A 26,143-nucleotide genomic window follows, 5' to 3' on the forward strand; every position below is an offset into this window, starting at 1 on the left:
CCCAAAACAAAGAACTATGTAGAATCAATCATTTAGTATCTGCCAATTACCGTTTGGCAAATATCAAAGACTAACAGCCAGGACTACAGAGGCAACTTTAATCTCTTACTACAGTTAAGCTGTAAGCTAAGTGCTAAATACACAATTAAAATACATGTGATCAGCTTTACCTTACAAAGGATTTGTACTTCTGTTCATCAGAGATTTACTCACCCTGCTGGACAGTACAACCAGGTCCCTGCCTGCACTTTTCTCACTGCAGCTGAAGCAGTACAACTTGGTCAAGTAGCTGCCCCTGCCTGTGATTGGACAGTAAAATAACAGCAACACAATCTAGAGGTCATCCTCCTGTAAGCAAACTTTCTCAGTGCTGTGGAATAATTTGGGGCCCCGTTGGCTCGCAGTGTGGCCATTTACACTTTTATGGCCAGTACATACGATCAGAAAATCAGAGAAAAAAAATACCGCTGTCACAGCGATCGTACGGTAATCTGATTGTTAGTACAGAGCTTTCGAGAGCCGATCACAACAGTTCATTCCGATATTATCCGATGGGACAAGCATGAACATTTTCCTTCTGCAATACCAGAACGTACCGTCCTCATTGAACCACTTGCCGACCAGCCGCTGCTCACGGCTGGGCGAAACAACGTTATGTCATGTCACTTCGCCTGTGGCCACTAGGGGTGCGCACACTGCTCGCCCCCAGAGCCGATACGAGTGCCCAGCCGGGTTCCTGTGATCACTCGTAACACACCGGGATCTCTGGGGGTATCCCTGGGGGATCCCAGTTCTGGAGGGGAAAAGAGACAGATCATGTGTTCATACAAAGTATGAACAGCGATCTGTCATCTCCCCTAGTCAGTCCCCTCCTCCCTTCAGTTAGAACGCACATGAGGGAACACAATTAACCCCTTGATCTCCCCCTAGTGTTGACCCCCTTCCCTGCCAGTGATATTTTTACAGTAATCAGTGCATTTTTATAGCACTGATCGCGGTGTAAATGCCAATAGTCCCAAAAATGTGTCAAGAGTGTCCGATGTGTCCACCATAAATGTCACAGTCCCGATAAAAATCGATGATCGCCGCCATTACTAGTAAAACAAACAAAAAAATAAATAAAAATGCTATAAATCTATCACCTATTTTGTAGACGCAATAACTTTTACACAAACCAATCAATATACGCTTATTGCGATTTTTATTACCAAAAATAGGTAGAAGAATACGTATTGGCCTAAACTGAGAAAAAATTTGCTTTTTAAAAAAATAATAAAAAATGGGGATACTTATTATTACAAAAAGTACAAAATGGTGTTTTTTCAAAACTGTTGCCTTTTTTTTTGTTTCTAGCACAAAAAATAAAAACCACAGAGGTGAGCAAAGACCACCAAAAGAAAGCTCTATTTGAGGGGAAAAAAAGGATGTCAATTTTGTTTGGATGCAACGTCGCACGGGCGCGCAATTGTCAGTTAAATCGACGCAGTGCCGAATTGCAAACAATGGCCTGGTCATTGAGCAGCCAAATCTTCCGGGGCTGAAGTGGTACAGTACAGTTGTTGTTTGAGAATACAAATACAACACATGACATCACTTCCAAGTTTGTATTGTGTCGTACAAGAATTTTTGTCACTTTAGTAAACTCTTCATTTTTACCCTGCGGTAAAGGGGGGAGCGGATATAAAGATAGATATAAAGAGGGAGGGACCAGATATAAAGATAGATATAAAGGGGGGACCAGATATAAAGATAGATATAAATGGGGGGAGAGGCTATAAAGATATAAAGGGGGGGAGCGGCTATAAAGATAGATATAATGGGGGGGGGGGGGCGGATATAAATATAGATATAAAGGAGGGGAGCGGCTATAAAGATTGATATAAAGGGGGGGGAGCGGATATAAAGGGCGGATATAAAGAGATATAAAGGGGGGGGGAGCGGCTATAAAGATACAGTGCCTTGTGAAAGTATTCGGCCCCCTTGAACTTTTCAACCTTTTGCCACATTTCAGGCTTCAAACATAAAGATATAAAATTTTAATTATTTGTGAAGAATCACCAACAAGTGGGACACAATTGTGAAGTGGAGCGAAATCTATTGGATATTTTAAACTTTTTTAGCAAATAAAAAACTGAAAAGTGGTGCGTGCAAAATTATTCGGCCCCTTTACTTTCAGTGCAGCAAACTCACTCCAGAAGTTCAGCGAGGATCTCTGAATGATCCAATGTTGTCCTAAATGACTGATGGTGATAAATAGAATCCACCTGTGTGTAATCAAGTCTCTGTATAAATGCACCTGCTCTGTGATAGTCTCAGGGTTCTGTTGAAAGCGCAGAGAGCATCATGAAGACCAAGGAACACACCAGGCAGGTCCGTAATACTGTTGTGGAGAAGTTTAAAGCCGGATTTGGATACAAAACGATTTCCCAAGCTTTAAACATCCCAAGGAGCACTGTGCAAGCGATCATTTTGAAATGGAAGGAGTATCAGACCACTGCAAATCTACCAAGACCTGGCCGTCCCTCTAAACTTTCAGCTCAGACAAGGAGCTCAGAGATGCAGCCAAGAGGCCCATGATCACTCTGGATGAACTGCAGAGAACTACAGCTGAGGTGGGAGAGTCTGTCCATAGGACAACAATCAGTCGTACACTGCACAAATCTGGCCTTTATGGAAGAGTGGCAAGAAGAAAGCCATTTCTCAAAGATATCCATAAAAAGTCTCGTCTAAAGTTTGCCACAAGCCACCTGGGAGACACACCAAACATGTGGAAGAAGGTGCTCTGGTCAGATGAAACCAAAATCAAACTTTTTGCCCACAATGCAAAATGATATGTTTGGCGTAAAAGCAACACAGCTCATCACCCTCAACACACCATCCCCACTGTCACACATGGTGGTGGCAGCATCATGGTTTGGGCCTGCTTTTCTTCAGCAGGGACAGGGAAGATGGTTAAAATTGAGGGGAAGATGGATGCAGCCAAATACAGGACCATTCTGGATGAAAACCTGTTGGAGTCTGCAAAAGACCTGAAACTGGGAGGGAGATTTATCTTCCAACAAGACAATGATCCCAAACATACAGCAAAATCTACAAAGGAATGGTTCACAAATAAACGTATCCAGGTGTTAGAATGGCCAAGTCAAAGTCCAGACCTGAATCCAATCGAGAATCTGTGGAAAGAGCTGAAAACTGCTGTTCACAAACGCTCTCCATCCAACCTCACTGAGCTCGAGCTGTTTTGCAAGGAAGAATGGGCAAGAATTTCAGTCTCTCGATGTGCAAAACTGATAGAGACATACCCCAAGCGACTTGCAGCTGTAATCGCAGCAAAAGGTGGCTCTACAAAGTATTAACGCAAGGGGGCCGAATAATTTTGCACGCCCCACTTTTCAGTTTTTTATTAGTTAAAAAAGTTTCAAAAATCCAATAGATTTCGTTCTACTTCACAATTGTGTCCCACTTGTTGGTGATTCTTCACAAAAAATAAAAATGTTATATCTTTATGTTTGAAGCCTGAAATGTAGCAAAAGGTTGAAAAGTTCAAGGGGGCCGAATACTTTCGCAAGGCACTGTAGATTTAAAGGGGGGGGGGGGCGGATATAAAGATAGATATAAGGGGGGAGTGGATATAAAGGGGGAGCGGATATAAAGATAGATTTGGGTACTACTAAAAGCTGACCTCATTTCCTGGCTGAAGGATGTTCAGCATCATCCACATAGCATAAGGCTGCATTCACACCTGAGCGTTTCAAAGTAATGCGTTTTTACTGTGATTTTTACTGCGTTTTTGAAGGCGATTTTATTCATATCACCAATGTAAAAAGGCAGAAAAACGCCTGTAATCTGCCCCAAAAAAGATAATATTTTTTTGTTTTTGAGCTTAGGGAGTTTTTCAGGCGTTTTGCTTCAGGTGACAAAATGCTCAGATATGAACAGGTGCCATTGAAATTAATGGTATTTTACTTGTTGGGCATTTTTCAGACGTTTTTTCTGGCATTTTACAAGCTGAAAATGCTCAGATGTGAACAGGTGCCATTGAAATGAATAGGATTTTGCTTGTTGGGTGTTTTTCTTGGGGGCGTTTCATGAGCTGAAAACGCTGAGTTGTGAATGCAGCCATAGGTTGTGCACTCCAAAGCTCAAAACACGTCTTTCTCTGCAGCCTCAGCTGCATTAGACATTGAATGAATGGGAAGTGCTCTGTCCTGAGAGGCTTCATGTTTATTTACAAACAGAAGCATAGTAAACTCAGCTTACTCTGCTTCGGATATGATTGATTCCTCCCAAGCCTGACTTCATTCCTCCCAAGCCTGACTTCATTCCTCCCAAGCCTGACTTCATTCCTCCCAAGCCTGACTTCATTCCTCCCAAGCCTGACTGTTCCTGGCCTGCTCCTTTCATTCAGTTCTTCCAATCATGGAGGTTGAGCTCCACGCGGGTGTGATCTAAGAAGGTGTGGTCTGTATGCAAAACTATCCTCCAGATCAGGGATCTCCAAACTATGGCCCTCCAGCTGTTTGCAAAATACACATCCCATGAGGCATTGTAAATCTCTGACATTCACAGACATGATGGGAATTGTAAAAATTGTAAAAAAGACACCCACTCATCAAGGCATTTTGATATTTGCATAACTCCTCCCAACAGCCAGCCCACTGCTTGCATCAGGAATGAGGGCTCTTGAGAGGAGTACTGAGGCGGGGGCTGTGATATTTTCAGGAAGTTATGTACAGCACTCTGCTGGCCTCTCCCACCAGCCACGATCTGCCTGCATTGTATAGAGGAGTACAGAGACCCAATACCCGGTTGATTTAATTTAAATCACGATTTTTAAAGAGCAGCTGTCATCTCTGTCCCAGAGCAGCTCCTCCTCTGACCCACCGTTCACTCTCCAACAGTCCCATTCACTTTAATGGGACGGCTGGTGATGCGGCAGTGACACAACAAGGTGAGGGACGTGGCGGCAGCAGGTGAGTGGATGCCCGCTAACAGGCGCTGCCACAAAGGATCTGAAATGACAGGTGCTCTTTAAATGTAAGGACTTATTCTTGCTGGTAGTTAGATGCTTTAATATTTGCAAACAAAATGAAGGTTTCCCCATTTAGAATAATAAGCTGTCAGGTTAGTAAAACAGCGATATCAGAACCGATTCAATCATACAGTTTGTAGTGTACATAGATTTGCAAAACAAGGGGATAAAGGAATATTTCTGAACTTTGTTTTATCTCATGGTTAGTTACTTTGAAATTGTGTGCATGCATCAATGCAGTGCGTGTTATCTGACCTGGCAGAGCTTGGATTGATTGAATGAGTTTACCAAAAATGTAAATATTGCAGAATATACAGCCTCATGCTTCATAGCCAAGCTCCATTTCATGCTGAATAAACTAAATTATTTAATGTATCTTAACCACCTCCCACCCGTGCTATAGCCGAATGACGGCTACAGTGCGGGCCTTAGTTGCAGGGAGGGCGTCTATAGACGTCCTCCCATGTATGAGCTGCCTGCAGGACGCGCTCTGTGATCACCGAGTCAATGAGACTCCGTTTAACACAGATTAGAGAAAGGGGCTGATCCCGGACCCTTACTACGTGATCAGCCGTTAGCCAATGACAGCTGATCACGTGATGTAAACAGAAGAATGGTAATTGGCCAATCACTGGCTTCTGACAGAGGGACATCGGTCCCGAACAGGGAGAGGCACTGCTGCTATGCAAATACCTTAGATCAAAGTCCCCGTATTGCAGCCAGGTCTATGCCTTATTCCCGGCAAGGTCCAGCGGCGTCTGCCAGACCTTCAGCCAGGCATTCAGAGCACATGCACCGCTGACGTCAGCAGCTGCATGCAGGGAATATCTCCTAAACCGTACAGCCTATAGTAAGGCTTACCTGTAGGTAAAAATTAGGGAATACAACCACTGTGCCCAGTAAGCAAGTGGTTAAACAGAAAACTATCTTTATTTTTTTATTTATTTTTTACTCCAAAAGCATTTTATTAAAATAAAATAAATTAAAATATTAAAATAAAATTTGATAAAAATCTAGTTACTAATTACTAGTAAAAAAAAAAAAATTATAATAAAAATGCCATAAACTATCCACTATTTTGTAGACGCTATAACTTTTGCGCAAACCAATCAATAAATGTTTATTGCGATTTTTTTAAAATCAAAAATATGTAGAATACGTATCAGCCTAAATGGAGGGGAAAAAAAAATGTATGTATATATATATATATATATATATATATATATATATATATATATATATATATATATATATATATATATATATATATATATATATATATATATATATATATATATATATATATTTTTTTTTTTTTTTTTTTTTTTTTGAGGGATATTTATTATAGCAAAAAGTAAAAATGGCTTTTTTTTCAAAATTGTCGCAATTTATTGTTTATAGCACAAAAAATAAAAACCGCAGGGGTGATCAAATACCACCAAAAGAAAGTTCTATTTGTGGGGAAAAAAGGTCGTCGATTTTGTTTGGGAGCCACGTCGCACGACCGCGCAATTGTCAGTTAAAGCGATGCAGTGCCGAATCGCAAAAAGTGTTCTGGTCTTTGGCCAGCCAAATGGTCCGGGGCTTAAAGGGGCGTTCTGGCCGTTTTTTTTTAACAGTCAGCAGCTACAAACACTGTAGCTGCTGACTTTTAATAAGGACACTTACCTGTTCAGCGAGCCTGTGATGTCGGCCGCCCCAAGGCAGATCCATCCATCAGATCGGCTGTCTGCGCCGCCATGCTAAGGGAAACAGGCAGTGGAGCCTTGTGGCTTCACTGTCCGTTTCCCACTGCACATGCGTGAGCCGTGCAACGCTTTGTGAATGGGCCTGTTGTTTCCTAGGACAAACACATGTCCCAGAAGACAACGGGCAGCTCGCAGAGGAAGAAGAGGAATTGAAGGAACAGCGCCGCGGAATAGGAAGAGACAGATTAGGAAGATTGCCTAGCAACAGGGGTTTCTGGTGAGTAAAAAAAAAATATATATATATATATATATATATATATATATATATATATATATATATATATATATTATATATTATTATTATTATTTTTTTAAGAATGTTTTTTTTTATTATTTTTTTTAGGTTGGCCCTTCACTTTAAGTGGTTAAATAAAAAATTTGATTTGAATAAAAAAAATCTTATTTAAAAAATAAAAAAGATTTTTATCCCAGCTGCCATCACAGGGTCTAAAATAAACTTTGTAATGAAAATTAAAAGGTTTAATTTAAAAAGGGTCATTAGCACATCGATGAGAGGGGAAGGCAAAAACATAAGCTGATTAAACTTCAAAGGGTTTCTAAAAGAATCCATAGAAGGATTAAATGAAGATCTGATAAATCTGCCTTCGGTTCTCCTCTCAGTGGCAGCGCATTGATTTTAATGTGCCGCACATGAACTGACCACCAGCATGTGCTCCCATCTCTCAGTACTAAGATTATAAATAGCCTGCGCAGATCTAACTGTATTATATTGCTGTGACTTCACAAGGATATAAAAAAAGAAACGACTTCCCAGAAGTGCGAGATCTTCTCTTCTCCCTCGCACGGTCATCTCAGGATCACAGAAATGACAGATCCCTGCTGCAGAAAAATACCCCCCCCCCCCCCATCTCTTCCATGAGTCAGCAAACCTTCAGAGGATTCCAGCAAGACAAGCCCCTAACCCAATGTTATAGGATACGGGTCACAGGACTCCGGCAACTAATTCAGCCAGCTGCCATAGGATTTTATATTCTTTACTGTACTAATTCAAAAGGAGAACCCCCCACCCCCGTTTATCATTCTAAACACCATCAATTACCAATTCTTACATGTGATGGCTGCATTTGTTTTCCTTTTTAGGCTTTCTTTCTTCATCTGGTGATCCAGCCAGCAAGTCTGTTGTTTTTCAACAGAACCAGCTCCTTTGCAGTTACAGGGAGGAGGTAAACCATTCTTATGCCCCATACACACGATGAGATTATCGGACGAATGATCATCCGTTTTTTATTGCATGCTAATCTCAGATCGAATCTGATGAGCTTACTAAAGTCACGAAAATTCCCGCACGACAGAAAAAAAATTCGGAAGTGATGTCATGTGTTGTAATGCATTTGTATTGCATTTTCGAACGATAGCTGTACTGATTAAACGAAAATCGTACGATCTGGCATCGTACGAAAAAAAATTTCCGTGCATGTCCGATAGAATAATATCGGATGTACTGTCCTAATCGGCTCTCGAAAGCTCTGTACTAACGATCCGATTATCGTACGATCGCTTCGAAAGCGGTATTTTCCGTACGATTTTCGGATCGTGTGTACGGGGCATAACTGTGGATTACAGGGAGCGGTGATCAGTGTCAGTAGGCAGAACGGGGAGATGCTTGTTTACATTAGCATTTCCCCGTTCCCCCCCCGAGAGACGATCACAGGTATCCACGCGGACATCGAGTCCACTATCACACTCACGGAGGTTGCGGCGGGCGCGCGTGCCCGCAAACCGCTCCTTAAAGGGCAATGTACAAATATGTTAATCTGCCTGTACATGCCCTCCTGCCACCGTATATCGGCGTGAGCCAGTCGCAAGCGGTTAAAATAAGCGCAAAAACAAACAAACGCAGGGGGGAATCAAATACTACCAAAATAAGGTTCTATTTGTGGGGGGAAAAAAAGGGACATATATTTCATTTGGGTACAGTGTCACACGACCGTGCAATCGTCAGTGAAATTAACGCAGGGGGGTAAATCTTATGGAGGTCAAGTGGTTAAAAAGAGGAACTCTGACTTTAATTGTTTTCATTTAGTGTTCTAACATTTTATCCCCCCCCCCCGGGAGAAAAGTTATATGTATTACTTTGCCCCATGTTCCTACTTGCTTGTATGCCAAGCTACAAAAAGGTTCGACTAGGGCAGCTGCCTCCCCCTGTGGTTGTCCAACAACGTTGCTTGCAAGAAGATGGTTGCTTGAGAACATGCGCGTGTCCTGAGTCCAAAGACTTACTTGAGACAAGTGGCAGCAAGAGGAATGCAGAGAGGCCGACTACCCCACCTGGTCGCTTGAAAAGGTTTTCGGCTATAGGGATTGTGATGGATATTCTATATTGGAGTTAAAATTAGATTCTCCTCCCATCAACGAGCAACAGCATGGATGGATGGATGGATGGATCTCCTACTGGCAGCTACTGTGTTCTGACAGCTGGCACCATGTCCGTCAGAATACCCCAACTGTGACTGCATTTGAATGGATTCAATCACCCATTGGAAGATAATTCCTACCCAGCTCCTTCATTTTTTTGGGCAGGAATCCACGAAATGCGTTGAGTTTTAGAAGGTCAAGAATTTTTTTGGTCGCCATATGCTGTGTAATCATGTATTTTCGTCTAATAACATAATGTACGCAAATATTGGGAACATTTATTAATTCATATGGTTTATATCTTAAGGATCAGCTCCTCATCTTAAGGTCAGAATTTTATAATGTTCAATTATTGTAAGTATGAAATTTGTTATTATGCAATAAATCATGTCTACCATTGTGATTTGCCTCATGTAAAGTCCCATGTCCATTGTATCTTTTATTTTATGGCCGGCTTTAGCTTTCAGTGGAAACAAAAAAACGAGGCTTCACAAAGGCCTCCTGGATGGATCTACACCCTATTGTTCCACGACTTCCGAAATATGTTGTGGTCATCTTTTACTAAGGGAAGTGGGAGAAGAAACAATTTTTTTACTGTATTTTACCAATTTTATTGCTCTTTTTTGGCAATCGGTATTCATTTCAAAATGATTATGCAGGTAAATTTTTTATGCTGCCAATTTTAAAGAGGACCTGAACTGTGGTAGCTGTGTCCCAAAAAAGCAGGCAATGAAGAAACATTGATCCAAAGAATGGATGGAGTAGAAGCAGGGAGATCCTTAAACTGCATGTCCTCAGGTACATCTTCCCCTTCAGCAAGGAGAACAGTGAGCACCACAGAAGTGACATCTTCAAATCTAGTGAGACTAGCAGTCAGAGGCAACAGTGCCTTAGATCAGGGTCTCCAAACTTTCTAAACAAAGGGCCTGTTTACTGTGACCAACAGGAATAGAAAATGTCCTGTTGTCAGTGGGAATAAACAGTATCCCAGTCCCATCGTTTGCACCAGTGGGAGGAATAGCCCCCCGTCGTTGGCGCCAGTGGGAGGAATAGCCCCCCGTCGTTGGCGCCAGTGGGAGGAATAGGCCCCCGTCGTTGGCGCCAGTGGGAGGAATAGGCCCCCGTCGTTGGAGCCAGTGGGAGGAATAGGCCCCCGTCGTTGGCGCCAGTGGGAGGAATAGGCCCCCGTCGTTGGCGCCAGTGGGAGGAATAGCCCCCCGTCGTTGGCGCCAGTGGGAGGAATAGCCCCCCCGTCGTTGGCGCCAGTGGGAGGAATAGCCCCCCGTCGTTGGCGCCAGTGGGAGGAATAGCCCCCCGTCGTTGGCGCCAGTGGGAGGAATAGCCCCCCGTCGTTGGCGCCAGTGGGAGGAATAGCCCCCCGTCGTTGGCGCCAGTGGGAGGAATAGCCCCCCGTCGTTGGCGCCAGTGGGAGGAATAGCCCCCCGTCGTTGGCGCCAGTGGGAGGAATAGCCCGCCGTCGTTGGCGCCAGTGGGAGGAATAGCCCCCCGTCGTTGGCGTCAGTGGGAGGAATAGCCCCCCCGTCATTGGCGTCAGTGGGAGGAATAGCCCCCCCGTCATTGGCGTCAGTGGGAGGAATAGCCCCCCCGTCATTGGCGTCAGTGGGAGGAATAGCCCCCCCCGTCATTGGCGTCAGTGGGAGGAATAGCCCCCCCGCCATTGGCGTCAGTGGGAGGAATAGCCCCCAGTCATTGGCGTCAGTGGGAGGAACTATGCCCCCCGTCATTGGCGTCAGTGGGAGGAACTATGCCCCCCGTTATTGGCGTCAGTGGGAGGAACTATGCCCCCCGTCTGTGGCATCAGTGGGAGGAACTATGCCCCCCGTCATTGGCGTCAGTGGGAGGAATGGCCTCTCCATCATTGTCGTCAGTGGGAGGAACTATGTCCAACTGTTGCAATGACTCCAAGGGCTGGATAAAACAAAGCAAAGGACCACATTTGACCCCCGGGGGGCAAGAAGACTACTACCTAAAGGCCCAAATGGTCATAAAATTGTATGCAAAATACAGATTTCAAAGCGATCGTACAATAATCTGATCGTTAGTACACAGTTTTCGAGAGCCGATAACCACAATTCATGCAATATTATTGGATGCGACAAGCATGAACATTTTTGATCATGTGATTTTAGTTTAATCAGTACAGTATTTATCTGAAAATACAATACAAATACGATACATTACGTCACTTCTGAAATTTTGTACGAGCATTTTCGTTAACTTTAGTCACCGCTTAATTTTCAATATGAAGATTAGCATGCAAAATAAAATAAAAAAAATGGACGGTCATGTGTCCGATATTCTCATCATGTGTACCAAGCTTTAGGTGGTCTCATACTTCAGTTGTACAGCTATGAGGCTGTAAGCACAGGAGTACATAGGTACAGGAAGATCGCTACTATCATTTCAGGAGGCTTTTAGGACAACATTTAGGCTGGCCATACACTATACAATTTTCTTATTCAATTTTCTTTAGATTTACCTTAAACCATGTAGTGCAAGGGCCTGCCTGACTGCATACACATTGAAAGTGTTTAGGTTTGACCTCATATTATATGGTTTTGGTAAATCTAAAAGAAAATTGTATAATGTATGGCCAGCCTTAAACCTTTCAGGATACTGCTTGGGCACAAATAACATTTCCAGAGGCTCCTTATAACAGAAAATCTTGACTTTTTGAGCTCAGGTCCACTTTTCTATGCTCTGACTTTCCTGATTTGTATATTGAAGTGTCAATATAAATAGCCAGGCAACTGACATGCTGAAATAGTAGTCGTTGACAGCCCACCCCATCTTATGGAAGATTTCCAGCGATTTCCAGCATCTGACTCATATACCGATCCTGCAGGCTGACAAGAACGCTCTCTCTTTGCGCAGTTCACAGAAGCCAGTCCCCATCTTATCAGAATCCGCGAAGGTGAGAACGCCAGCTGCTATTAAATAAATATTACAAACGTCAAGCTGTTAAGACAAAGAAATTAGCAGGAGAGGTGCAAATTATTCCACAAGCTGGTTCTGCCGTAACACGTGTGAAATGCAAATGGACAGACATCCAAAGCAAGCACTGAACAAGGAGAGCGAGCTCAAGTTGCTGCGAGATCGCTTTTCCCAACCTAGGGTTTGACGACTGAGCTTTTTTTTTTATTGTTCAGTAGTACAAAGATTAGCCAACCAGTCATTAGATACGGTTGTTGCATTCCCCAGCCCCCCTTTTACTTGGTGATCCTGCCAACAACACAGGGTGACAACGCTCAATGCACCATGTCTATGGAGGACCAGCGTTGTCACCCAAGGCTGCGCTCCTGATTTGCACCACAAACAGCCCCTCTCCATTACCTAGAGGCCATTGCTTTGTAGTTCACAGAAGGTGGTGGAGAAACACTGTCTGAGGTTGGAGTTCAGCAGACAGGAAGTGACACGGATGCTGGAATACTGGAAGGATCAACAGGATTTTTTGTACATGCAGACAATGTACATAGCCTGAAAAAAGAAAACAAATGCAACCACCATATCTAGGGAATGGTAAGCTGCAATATATTAAATATCAAGTTCGAACATACCGTATTTATCGGCATAAAACACGCACATTCATTTTAAGAGGGAAGTTTCAGGAAAAAAAACTTAAATTTTAAATAAGGAACTTTGAAGCAAAATAAGGTCAGTGCAGCCTCACCATTGCCATCAATGCAGCCTGATCAATGCCCATCGGCAGCCTCACCATTGCCATCCATGCAGCCACCTCGCCATTGCCATCCACGCAGCCTGATCAATGCCCATCGGCAGCCTCACCATTGCCATCCATGCAGCCGCCTCGCCATTGCCATCCTTGCAGCCGCCTTGCCATTGCCATCCATGCAGCCGCCTTGCCATTGCCATCCATGCAGCCTGATCAATGCCCATCGGCAGCCTCACCATTGCCATCCATGCAGCCGCCTCGCCATTGCCTTTCATGCAGCCGCCACGCCATTGCCATCCATGCAGCCGCCACGCCATTGCCATCCATGACGCCGCCACGCCATTGCCATCCATGCAGACGCCACGCCATTGCCATCCATGCAGACGCCACGCCATTGCCATCCATGCAGACGCCACGCCATTGCCATCCATGCAGACGCCACGCCATTGCGGAGGGAGGCGGAATGAACGCCGGCAGACTACAAAGAGTGAAGATTTCACACCATCCCCTGCTGATGAAGTCTAGTTGGACGAAATGCGTGCAGGAGTTCCACCTTTGGATGACGGCCCTTGCTGACAAAGTCACGTTGGACGGAATGCATGCGGGAGGAGGAGTTATGCCTTTGGAAGACGGCCCCTGCTGATTAAGTCACATTGGACAGATCAAGTGCGGGAGGAGTTACGCCTTTGGATGACGTCACCTGCTGCCACCCTGCTTGTTGGAAGTGTCACAAAGCTTTGTTTTATTCTTTGAGCATTTTATATTGTATTACATGTGAGTATGATATCTACATTTTAATAAAGTCTACGTTTATATGGCAGAGAGCATTTTTTTCATCCACATGTGCATTTGATGGAGTATTCGATCATCGCTGGTTCCAAATTTTACCCCGTAGGGGGGGAGGATGCGCAGTTCACCTTCTGTTAGGCTGTTGAGGTGAGTGAGCAAGATACTCATTGGTGGAGGGATTTTCCCATATGCTCAGTTATTGGATCCTTTTCCCACATTGATGTGTTTGTTGCACTCTGGGCTTTGCGACCCCATCTGGAAACATTGGGACTTATTTATTCATCATTTGGACTGGATTTTAATGTGTATTGCGCTGCACTTTTTGTATGACCCTCCATGCAGTCCTAATAGGCCCCAAAGCCACCGTGTAAAAAAGTAAACGCAAAAAAGACCCCTCTGCGTGCAAAGGATTGTGGGACACAAAACGCCCGATCTGCCCCGCCTGCTTCTGTTTATACAGATAGGAATGTTGACAGATGTAAACAGAGCAGGCATGTTCTCAATACATTTCATTGCCGCCAGTTGGGTTATTCTCTAGGCTGGAGGCAAGTGTTGACATTAAACAGATATCTGGGATAGTGACGCCCGCCCTCCTGTACTCTGCATTCTGATCATGTGACCGATGGCTGTCAGCTCACACCGGCAACCACTGAGTGCTTTGTGTGAAAGTTACTAGGGTCATATTTTCCAGTTATAACGATGCAGCATATGGAGCTTAAATAGCGGTTAGAAGCTCAGCTCTCAGAACGGAAGTCAGCGTAGAACACCCTTTCCTCTCCTCCTCCCTCACTAGCAGATGGACAGGTTATATATGAATGTGATCTGCTTAGTGCTTGCCTTCCCTCCTCCTCACCTTTCCATTTTATCTACACACTTTATTTTAGACCCAGTGATGTCATCACCAAGTCTCTGTGCTTCTCTATGTAAAAACAAGCAGATTATGGTTGGTAGGAGGGGGGAGGCAGACAGAGTGCTATACATATAGGGTGGCCACCTGTCCGGGATTCACCTGGACAGTCTGGGTTTTGAATCATGTGTCTGGGATTCAGACCACCCTAAACCTGGACACCATTATTTAGAACGGAATGTGGCTTCCCAAGATAGGCGTTCACACGGGGTGTGCCTCAGAAAAGGGATGTGTGGGTGGGAAACGGTGGGTATAGGATTGGGTAAATGGGATTATATATATATTTTATTTTTATGGTTGACCTGGATGAACGCGTGTCTTTTTTCAACCTGACTATGTAACTATGAAATAAAAAGCCCAGCAGCTGGCAGATAACATTGTGGTTGAAAGGTGCTGATCCCTGAGCCTCCATCCTTAGGTGAGTGAAATCCCCATTCACTGTGACTGACATCTCCCTACTCCCTCCAAGCGAGTACACTAAGGTAAGGGGAACTCAGATGTAAGGAGTGCTCTATTGACTTTGATGTAAGGGGGGGATGCTGGGAACTCTGATGTAAGTGGGGGCTTTGGTGAGCAGAAACCCCCTTACACCAGAGTCCACAGAATCACCCTTTAATATATATAAAAATCAGTTGACAGACGCTTCTCCTCCTCTCCATCCTGCGGCTTTCAGCTGATTTAAATCTATACAGGGAAATCAGAGATTGTAACTCCTCCCCAGCGCCGCACCAACTACCCCTGACTGTCCCCCGTACCCCCGTATCCTGCTTCAGTCCCCCTCCCTGCTCAAACGGTCAGGATGGAGACCGGAGGAAGGAGCCGGTAAAATATTTACTTTACCGGCTCCTTCCTTTTTCCAAATGCACAGAGTTGGTGATCACTGACTGTCCATAACTGTCACTGAGCATTGTAAACAGTGTTTATAATTATGAATGGAGAGGAGCCTGTGTCTCCTGGCCATTCATCTTCAGTGCAGCTGAGGCTACAGAGAAAGGGACAGGGGAATCTCTGTCCTCAGTCCCTTTCCCTGTCTCAAAAAGGGAGATGTCAGGGCTAATTAAAAAAAAAAAAAAAGGGATTGTAATAAAAACTGAAAAAGTAAAAAATTGTAAAAATAATAATAATAAAAAAAAAAAAAAAAAAAAAAAAAAAAAAAACACACACACTCCCATAACACATAACACTGTCCACTCCCCTCCCCATAAAAAAAAAAAGAAAGAAGAAAAAGCATTGTAAAAAAATAAACTACTGACACAGTCTACTGACACAGTCCACTCATCATCAGTGCTGCGTATTAGCATAAAAAGTATCGGTAATCGAAATCGGCAAATACTTGAAAAAAAAGTGGTATCGGGACAAACCTAGTCTTGATGGGTTGATGTCAGTCTGGAGGATGGGAGTTTCAAACCAGACTGTATTTGCACACCATGAGAAGCTCAGTGTGCAATGAGATCAGACTATACAATACAGTCCAAGAGTACAGCACAACCGAGAAAGACTGAAGTTGAGTTTTAAAATGGACTAGTCCTTTAAAGCCAACCACCTAACTGTAAACATACATTGTTAGTTGCTAGCTGCCTTAACCCCTGTATCTTTTTTTTCGTTAGGCGGCCGGCTTTCCGATAGAAGGGATCCCAGTGGCATATTCGCCGCAAGATCACTTTTATAGGTAGCGGGAGAAGTGCCCCCTCCCGCTGCTTCCCAGAGCCATCGGTAAGCCCGGAACAGATTTGGTGCGGCCGATGCCCAGGCAGGAAGTTGAGGAAGGGCAAGATAGCCCCTACTTGGCTCTATGCCCTTGGAGGACTGGAGCAACCTCCGATGTACCTTCTGGTTCTCGGGCAGATAAACAGGATTTTTTTTTTCTCTTAAAAGTCAAAATGTATTTTTTTTTGCTTTTAAGGGTAAAAAAAATTGAGGTTACTTTACCGTTTTGTTTATTTTTTGTATTTTTTAATTCATTTGTGTATTTTTTCCCCCCAAAAACTGTTTGAAAGACCGCTGCGCAAATACAGTGCGACATAAAATATTGAAACGGCCGCTATTTTATTCTCTATGGTCTTTGCTAAAAAAAAAATAAAAAATAGTGTTTGGGGTTTTAAGTAATTTTATAACAAAAATAAATAAAATACAGATTTTTACTTGTAAAAAACTAAATGTCAGAAAAAGACCTGGTCTTCAAGTGGTTAAAGCATACCTGTACTAAGACACACTTCATGAATCCAGGGTAAAACAGGCCTGTCATTTAAACCACACCTGTACTAAAATATATGCAACACCCAAGCAAAGATATAACTTTATGACCACCCACCATGACCGACCCTTTTTGCTGCCACAACAACCCTGCCTTCCAGGCAGGCATGGACTCCACTAGACCTTTGAAGGTATGCTGCGGTATCCGGCTCCAAGCTATCAGTAGCAGATCCATAAGTCCTGTAAGTGCCGGTTCACACAGGGGCGACTCAGATCCGACTTCAAGTCGCCCCAAGTCACCTCAGGTCGCACAACATGTAGAAATCAATGTAAGCGAATGAGAGCTGTCTTAATGCACACTACTGAAGTCGCTCCGACTTCAGAAAAGGTTCCTGTACTACTTCAATCCGACTTGTAGGCGACTGGTACCCATTGATTTACCCATGGAGGTCGCCTACAAGTCGGATCTCCGTCTATACGGAGGCGACTCTCAGAGAATTATCAGCTCTCAAAAGGAGTTCCCCCCTGAGAGCTCATTCTCTGATTGGCCACGGCAAGTCGCCTGGCCTGGGGCGACTTAAAGTAGTGTTGTAAGTCGCGTCCAAGTCGCCTCCAAAAGATGTGTTGCCCTTGTGTGAACCGAGCCTAAGTTGCAAGGTGGGGCCTCCATGGATTGGACTTGTTTTTCCACCACTAACAGATGCTCTATTGGATTGAGATCTGGAGAATTTGTAGGCTAAGTCAACACCCTGAACTCATTGTGCTCCTGAAACCATTCTTGGATTTCATCAGACCAGACCACCTTCTTTCATTGTGATCCAGTTCTGATGTTCACGTGCCCATTGTAGGCACTTTTGGCTGTAGACAGGGGTCAGCATGGGCACCCTGACCGCTCTGAGGCTACACAGCCCCATACACAACAATCTGCTATGCTCTGTATGTTCTGACATCTTTCTATCAGAACCAGCATGAACTTTTTCAGCCGTCTGAGCCGCAGTAGCTCTTCTATTGGATCAGACTACACAGGCCAGCCTGCACTTCCCGCTTGCATTACAACAATCCTTGGCTGCCTATGACCTTGTTGCTGGTTTTCCTTCCTTGGACCACTTCCAGTAAATCCTGACCACTGCAGACTCGGAGCTTCCCACAAGGGTTCAAATTTTGGGGTTGCTCCGTCCCCAGGCATCTAGCCATTACAATTTGGCTCTTGTCAAAGTTTCTCAAATCATTACGTTTGCCTATTTTTTCTGCTTTTAACTTCAGGGCCAACATGTTCAATTGCTGCCTAATGTATCCCCCCCCCCCACACACACACACACACTTTCAGGTGCCATTGTCACTGCATAATCAGTGGTATTCACTTCACCAGTGGTCATAATGTTATGTGGGTATGTGATGGTGTGCTGTTTCTCCATAGTGACCCAAAGCCTAAATTAACGGAAAAAAATAAGTAAAATGTATATGTATATATATATATAAATAAATCAGTGTCTGGCTAGTCAGTGCATTGTGGGTATTTCACATCACTAGATAAGACAGCTAAGCTTTAAAAAATGAGAACGTTACGTTAAATTTGACTCTATTAAAATACAGTAATCTAGTAGAGAGGGATGTGTTCGGGGATGTTACTTAAATATACAGTGAGATCCCAGGACATGTCCCTCTTTACAAAGTTTTGGAAAATCTGCAGAGAACGGAAGGTTTGGGCCATTGGCCAGCAAACGTCTAAACACACATACATCTTATCACTGCCAGGGAACAGACTGCAAACGTCTTGGCAGAGTCGGAGTCTTGTAAGTGACTCCATAGGAAAGCTGACACGATGGTGAATCTGATTCTCGGGGACGGCTTGTTACAAGGAGATTGTAAGAGATTGCCAGCGGGCGGAAGATGCATTTTATTTCTGGTGTCCTTCTCGAAGAGGCTCAGGAGGTAAATGAAAGGAGAAGCTAAAACGAATACTACTACTACTACTTATACTACTTACATCTTCAGCAGAGTGGATTGGACAACACCTGAGATCCCAGCTCCTCCCACCTCCCTTAATCAGTGCTATAATGGGGAGGGCGGAGCTGGGAACCTATGCTAAAAAAAACTTTGATTATACAATAGCAACAAGTAATGCAATCAGGAAGTTCTATGGTAAGAGATGCAGAGTTAGATAATTTGCTGCTATGATCAGTTAGAAGTAACAGCAGCCATTGGGTAAGTTACCTCACCAGTACAAAACACAAATAACCGGTCTGCGTGCTTTGGCCATGCAGGTTCACGTTAGCTGAACATACACACCTTCCCTTTGCTCACCTACTGCTGGAAGCAAGGAGAAAGACAGGGTGAGGTATGAGGGATCCTGTGGCTGACTTCTCTCCCTCGCATGCTGGTACATCTGCTGCGTCACATAGGGCGGGGGAGCAGTTCTCAGCCTTGTGTAAGCTCTGACTAGGAGCTTGCACAGGGCTCTCTTCTTCCTCTCACTGGCTGAGCTTGGACAGAGCATTCTCTCTCCTAGTAGCTGAATTTGGAGCTTACACAGGGCTTTTTCATCTTGCTACAGGTGGGTGAACATGGAGCTTGCACAGGGCTTTCTATTTCTCAGTAGCTGACCTTGTTCACTTGTGTCTCCCAGTGGATGAACCCGGAGCTTACACAAGGCATTCGCTCCTCTCTCCCAGTGAATGAACCTGGAGCTTACATAAGGCATTTTACTCCTCTCTCCCATTGGGTGAAGCTGGAGCTTACACAAGGCGTTTGCTCCTCTCTCCCCATGTGTGAACCTGGAGCTTACACAAGGCATTCGCTCCTCTCTCCCAGTGGGTGAACCTGGAGCTTACACAAGGCATTGTATTCTCTCCCAGTGGGTGAACCTGGAGCTTACACAAGGCATTGTATTCTCTCCCCCAGTGAGTAAACCTAGAGCTTACATAAGGCGATATCTTCTTTATTCCAGTAGGTGAACCTGGAGCTTAAAGCGGAGGTCCACCCTAAAGTGGACCTTCCGCTCATTGGAATCCTCCCCCCCTCCAGCGCCACAATTGGCACCTTTCAGGGGTGAGGGGGGGTGCAGGTACCTGTACAGTACAGGTATCTGCACCCACTTCCGGCGTAGATTCTGCAGAAGGTATGCCCCTTTCCGCAGAATCTACGCCCCTTTCCGAAGGTCCCCCGCTGCCTGCTGGGAAACACACGGATCCCAGAGACAGCGGGGACCATCCTTATTGCGCAGCGCGACTCGCGCAGTAGGGAACTGGGAAATGAAGCCGAAAGGCTCCCCTTCCTGATTCCCATACCCAAGATGGCGGCGGCAGCACCCGAGAGACGATCGAGAGATCGGCTTTGGGTGCCGACATCGCGGGCGCGCTGGGCGGGTAAGTGTCATTATTTTAAAAGTCAGCAGCTGCAGTATTTGTAGCTGCTGGCTTTTAAAAAAAAAATAAAAAATGGCGGACTCTCGCTTTAAGCAGGGCATTCTTCTCTCTTTTTCTCCCAGTGGATGAAACTGGAGCTTACACATGGTGTTCTTTAGGGCTGCAACTAACGATTATTTACATAATCAATTAGTTGGCCGATTATTGTTTCGATTAATCGGTTAATAACCTTTAAAAAAAAAAAAAAAAGTGGGTCAGATTGACGTTCATTTTCAATCACATTGATGGGAAAATTTGGAAATAATAGAAAACTGCTTGGTCAAAGGAATTTTCACTGTATTCGGTTTTCATTCAGAAATTATATTAATTGTAAAAACAGAATGTTAAAAACAAATGAAAATTTCTAACAAAATTCTTTCATTCAGCGAATGTACAAAAATTTTGAATATTCTCATCTGACAATTGATCCATGTGGCCAGCATAAGGCTCGGTACACACCTATGCAGTTTGCTTTTGATCCGTTTCTGCAGTGCTTTTTGTTGTGCGTTTTTTATTTCTATGCACGTGATTTTACTGCAATTTGCATTTTTGCATTTTCTTTTGGGCAGATTAAAAAACACAAATTGCTTCAAAAAACGCATTACATGCTTTTCTGCAGCTTTTCCATTGAAGTATATTGAACCAAAGAAGCACTGTTTTGTGTTTAAAAGTCCCTGACACTTTACAAATACGCAGCAGATGAAAAAAAGCACAGATGTGAACGTGTCCCATAGGAAACCATGTAAATGAACTGTAGTACAGTTCTGAAAAAAGCACCAATAAACATATAGATGTGAACCAGGTCTAAGGCATTTAGTAACATAATGGGGTTAAAAAGACTAAAATTAGCCCTTTATAGTAAAAAAAAAAAAGCAGAATATCACTACTTTTCATTTTTTTACCGTAGAACTGTGAAAGTAATATTTACAGTAGCGATTATTTGCTCTTTTTGTACTATAAAGGGCTCATTTTAGTTTTTTTTAACCCCATTATGTTACTGGCCGATTAATCGATTATGAAAATAGTAATCGATTAATTTCATAATCGATTAGTTGCCGATTAATCGATTAGTTGTTTCAGCCCTAGTGTTCTTTTCTCTCTCCCAGTGTGTGTACCTGGAGCTTACACAAGACGTTCGCTCCTCTCTCCCAGTGGATGAACCTGGAGCTTACACAAGACGTTCGCTCCTCTCTCCCAGTGGATGAACCTGGAGCTTACACAAGACGTTCGCTCCTCTCTCCCAGTGGATGAACCTGGAGCTTACACAAGACGTTCGCTTCTCTCTCCCAGTGGATGAACCTGGAGCTTACACAAGACGTTCGCTCCTCTCTCCCAGTGGGTGAACCTGGAGCTTATACAAGGTGTTCGAACGCTCTTCTCTCTCAGTGGGTGAGCCTAGAGCTTACACAAGGCACTTTTCTCTCTCCCGCTAGCTGAATTTGGAGCCAAAGAGGCTCTTGGTAGCTGAACTGGAAGCTTACACAAGGAGTCCTTTTACTCCCAGTGGATGAACCCAGAGCTTACACAAGGCGTTCTCTCCTCTCTTCCAGTGGGTGAACATGGAGCTTACTCAAGAAGTTGTCTACTCTCTCTCACAGTTGTTGAACCTAGAGCATACACAAGGTGCATTTCTCTCTCCTGCTAGCTGAATTTGGAGCCAACAAAGAGCTTATTCATCTCACTCCCAGTGGAGAGCTTACACAGGGCTTTCTCTTCCCTCTTCCTGAACTTGGAGTATACACAAGTCTCTCTCTCTTGGTGGATGAACATGAAGTGTATGCAGGGTTTACCCTTGTCTACTGGTGGCTGAACGTGGCGCTTACACAGGGCATTCTCTTTATCTGTAGGTGAACTTGGAGCTTACACAGAGCTTTTTCTCCTCTCTCCTGGTAAGTGAACACAAAGCTTAAACAGAGGTCTCTCTTCTCTCTCTTGGCTGGTGAACAGAGCGGCAGGTGAGTGAAGAGATGGTATGTGCTGATGCTGGGGCTGGCTTTAAAGGTGAACCCTGCATAAAAAAGCCCTATTTAAATACAAGAACTCTATTAATGTGGTTATCGATATCAAGCTATATAAATAACCGACGTTTGGAAAATAATCAAATTAAAGCCCAACGCCAAGCTAATTATTTTTTTTCCTTCCTACAAAATTACCTGAAGATTGCTATGTGTATGGCCAACATAATAAAGCAATCACCATTGCATCCTGTGTACCTGTACAAGGTGGGAACTGGTAAAAAAAGGGAGAAGCTGATGTGCAGTGATAAGCTACCTGTCAGGTTAATGTATTACCACTCACCTTGATCCCAGGATCACGGACACATTTTCCATGGTGGGGGGGGGGGGGCGGACTTATTCCAGAAAGGACAAAGTCCACATTTAAGACACATGTCTTCAAGGCATTACCTCCATTTACATCTACAGTGTTTTTAAAGTGGAACTAAATTGCGATCAGGCAGGATTTTTAATGCATACTGTCTTTTCTGCATTAAACTTTCTGGGACACTTAATCTGAATGAGGAGGAGAGAACAGATCTGAATTAGGCCTCATGCACATAGATTGCACAGCTCTCTGAAATGCCATTCCTCCTGGCAGCAGCGTTTTGTCAGGAAAAAAAAAAAAAAAAGATTGATGTTTGTAAACGAGTTTAGATGCATCATGTGCTTGGGCATTAAATTAACTGATCAGAGAAATAATATGTTTTGGCCACTAATTAATTAACGATCAGGCGCTTAACGTGCCTAGCGTTAAAGTGCGTTTACATGCGTCAAGCTTTTTTTCCCCGTTAAAAAAGGGTGCTTAACGGCAGGAAAAAAAAAAGTTAGACACCACTAAAAACAGCATTTTTAAACGCTCCGTGTGCATGAGGCCTCAAAGTTTCTACAATCCTATATGTGTTAATAGCTAAAGTAATTTAAGTGAACGTGTACTGTTCATCATCATGCAATTTTCTCTACTTACCTAGCTCCCTATTCCAGCAATCTCCACTGCATAGTCCTGCCCAGTGCTGTACTGCCCCATTGGCCTGCCTTCAAAGTGTGCATGCCGCAGCACTATTTATTCCTGTATTACACTGGAAGGCTGGAAGATATTCCCATTAGAAGACTTTTCCTCAATTCTTGTGAAAGCTCTAAGATTTTCTTGCAGACACAAACCTAAAGATCAGTTTTGGGTAGCCCCCTACCTTTAAATACATCTATGCCGATATTATCAGCACAAACATGCAAAAAGGCCACAACTGTCATAAACAGTGGTCTCCAAACTCAGGCCGGGGGCCAGATGCAGCCTTTTGCTTGCGTTCATCTGGCCCTTTGGGGACTCTTCATTCACCGATACCAACAAATTCCCCCCCACTGCCACCAAAGATGGGGGGAACAATTCCTCCCAATGACACCAAAGATGGGGGGCAGAATTCCTCCCAATCACACCAAAGATGGGGGCCACAATACCTCCCAGTCACACCAAAGATGGGGGGCACAATTCCTCCCAATGACACCAAAGACAGGGGGCACAATTCCTCCCAATGACACCAAAGATAGGGGGCACAATTCCTCCCAATGACACCAAAGATAGGGGGCACAATTCCTCCCAATGACACCAAAGATAGGGGGCACAATTCCTCCCAATGACACCAAAGATAGGGGGCACAATTCCTCCCAATGACATCAAAGATAGGGGGCACAATTCCTCCCAATGACACCAAAGATAGGGGGCACAATTCCTCCCAATGACACCAAAGATAGGGGGCACAATTCCTCCCAATGACACCAAAGATAGGGGGGGCACAATTCCTCCCAATGACACCAAAGATAGGGGGCACAATTCCTCCCAATCACACCAAAGATAAGGGGGCACAATTCCTCCCAATGACACCAAAGATAGGGGGGGCACAATTCCTCCCAATGATACCAAAGATAGGGGGGGCACAATTCCTCCCAATGATACCAAAGATAGGGGGGGGCACAATTCCTCCCAATCACACCAAAGATAGGGGGCACAATTCCTCCCAATCACACCAAAGATAGGGGGCACAATTCCTCCCAATCACACCAAAGATGGGGCACAATGACACAAACAATGGGACACAATCCCTCCACTGTACAAAAGATGTGTCATTGTTTATTCCCACTGATGTTGAAACCTTTTCTACTCCTAATGGCCACATCCGACCCCCCTTATGTCTGAAGGACAGTAAACTGGCTCTTTGTTCAGAAAGTTTGGAGAACCCTGGTCTTGAAGACCAATTTGCAGGCAAAAAGTGGAACCATTTAAACCACTAATGCCATCCAGCAAACAGTGCAGCTGTGTTAAATAACAAAAGTACACTCAATAAATATACCTTAATCTGAGTTCTAATTTATCGACATGTCCACAGAGCACCACACATGTGTAGTTGGAGGTCTACTTACTGGAACCTCGACTGTATAACTTGAACACTATCTGCTTAAAATGGACCTTCACCCCAACTCTATTGCCGTGCTGCCTTGCCTAATGACACCCCCCCCCCCCCCACCGGACTCTCTTACTTATGGACGTTAGTTTGATTTTTTCCAAAAGTTCTTGATTTGTGCAGCTAAACAGCACTTCCACGTTTCTCTGCAAGATGAGACTTTCTACCTGCCCCCTGCGAATGTGTAGATGTGCCACAAGGATCGGGGGCCCCAGAGAGCCCGTGGCACATCTGGACATGCGTTGGTTTTCCCAGCTATCTGTACACGTGCTATGCCAGCTATCCTCTACCAGGACCCGAAGCCTGGGCAGAGCCCATGGGCGCATCTGTGCAATGCGCCAATATGGCAGTGCTGGAGGGAGTGCACAGCTGCAGTTAGTTTAGCACTGACACCCACAAGATATTTCTGTTTATGAGAGACAGCAAGCAGCCTATGGTGGGCGTGTTTGGGACCACCTCTGCTACATTACAAAGGGGTACCGGGTTCACCAGCTGCACACAGTGGTGTGGATGAGCACACTACAGCAAAACCTGGATGGACAGCAGAAGCACCGTGCCTCTCTAGGCTTCCTGTGTACAGAATTCATTTTCCGAACAGACGTCACTGTTTTTCTAATTGCATGAAAAAAAATAAAAAAATTCCAGTGTGAATCAAGGTGTTCCTTTTAATAACATGCAGTCATTTCTATTTCAGGCCGCGCATTACATCCGTTTTTATTGCCTTGTATTCAGCCATATCCTGTCCTCATTGGCTACTTTGGGTGGTGTGAGCTCGGCTGTACATAAGGTATACGGATTCCCCATAAATCACAGGCTTTTAAGCGTTCCCGGAGAGAGAAACGCATCCAGCATGGCTTTTCAAGCAACTGGAGGGGCAGAAAGGACCTAAACACTGACATATGTACGATGATTTGGCTGCCAGAAGACAGCCGGAGATGCAGATGGTGCCCCATCACACACTGAACAATCCCGAAAAGAGGCTTCACATTCCAATTCCAGTAATGGGATCATAGCTTGACTAACATCAGATATATTTCTTCATGTTCAGTGCATGCATGACGAGTGATGTGTCAGTTCCACAGAACAAAGTGCACTCCAGTGATCCATAGGAGAAGTAGGGCCAAAGGAGCTTTGGCTTCCTTTAAGGCCTCTTTCACATGAGTGGGCAAGGGGAGGTTAAAAAAAAAAAAAAGGGTGATTGAGCAGCAGTTTTATCACCCCCCCCCATGCCCACCTAAAGGCTAAACAACATCCAGGAGGACGTGCGCATGCTGCAGCCCCAATGCTTTGCATTGCAGCAAACTTAAAGAAGTACAGCCAAAGCTTGTCTGGCTGTACTTCTTCTGTGGATCACAGGAGTTCAGTGTGTTCTGCACTCCTGTGACCAGTTTTCAGCAGACGGCGGGCTGAAGTCTGCTGTTGGCTGACATGACAGACACTGGGCGGGCTAGGCTGGGAAAAGGACGTGACCATATGCAGACATATGGACAGTCCCCAGCTCTCTGCTCACAGAGCACTGAGCGATCAGCAGTGTATTATCGCTCAGTTCT

At 44.4% G+C, this 26,143-nt stretch overlaps 1 protein-coding gene across 1 annotated transcript in view; it reads right to left on the bottom strand.

The window, feature by feature from the left end:
- The window catches only part of PRPSAP2 (phosphoribosyl pyrophosphate synthetase associated protein 2), a 122,296-nt gene that overhangs the window by 77,072 nt on the left and 19,081 nt on the right, over positions 1 to 26,143 (bottom strand). The gene's annotated exons all lie outside the window — the stretch shown is intronic.

This window comes from Lithobates pipiens, unplaced genomic scaffold, assembly GCF_037356315.1.
Source record: "Lithobates pipiens isolate NorthernLeopardFrog02 unplaced genomic scaffold, aLitPip1_a1.2 Scaffold_22, whole genome shotgun sequence".
NCBI lineage: Eukaryota > Metazoa > Chordata > Amphibia > Anura > Ranidae > Lithobates > Lithobates pipiens.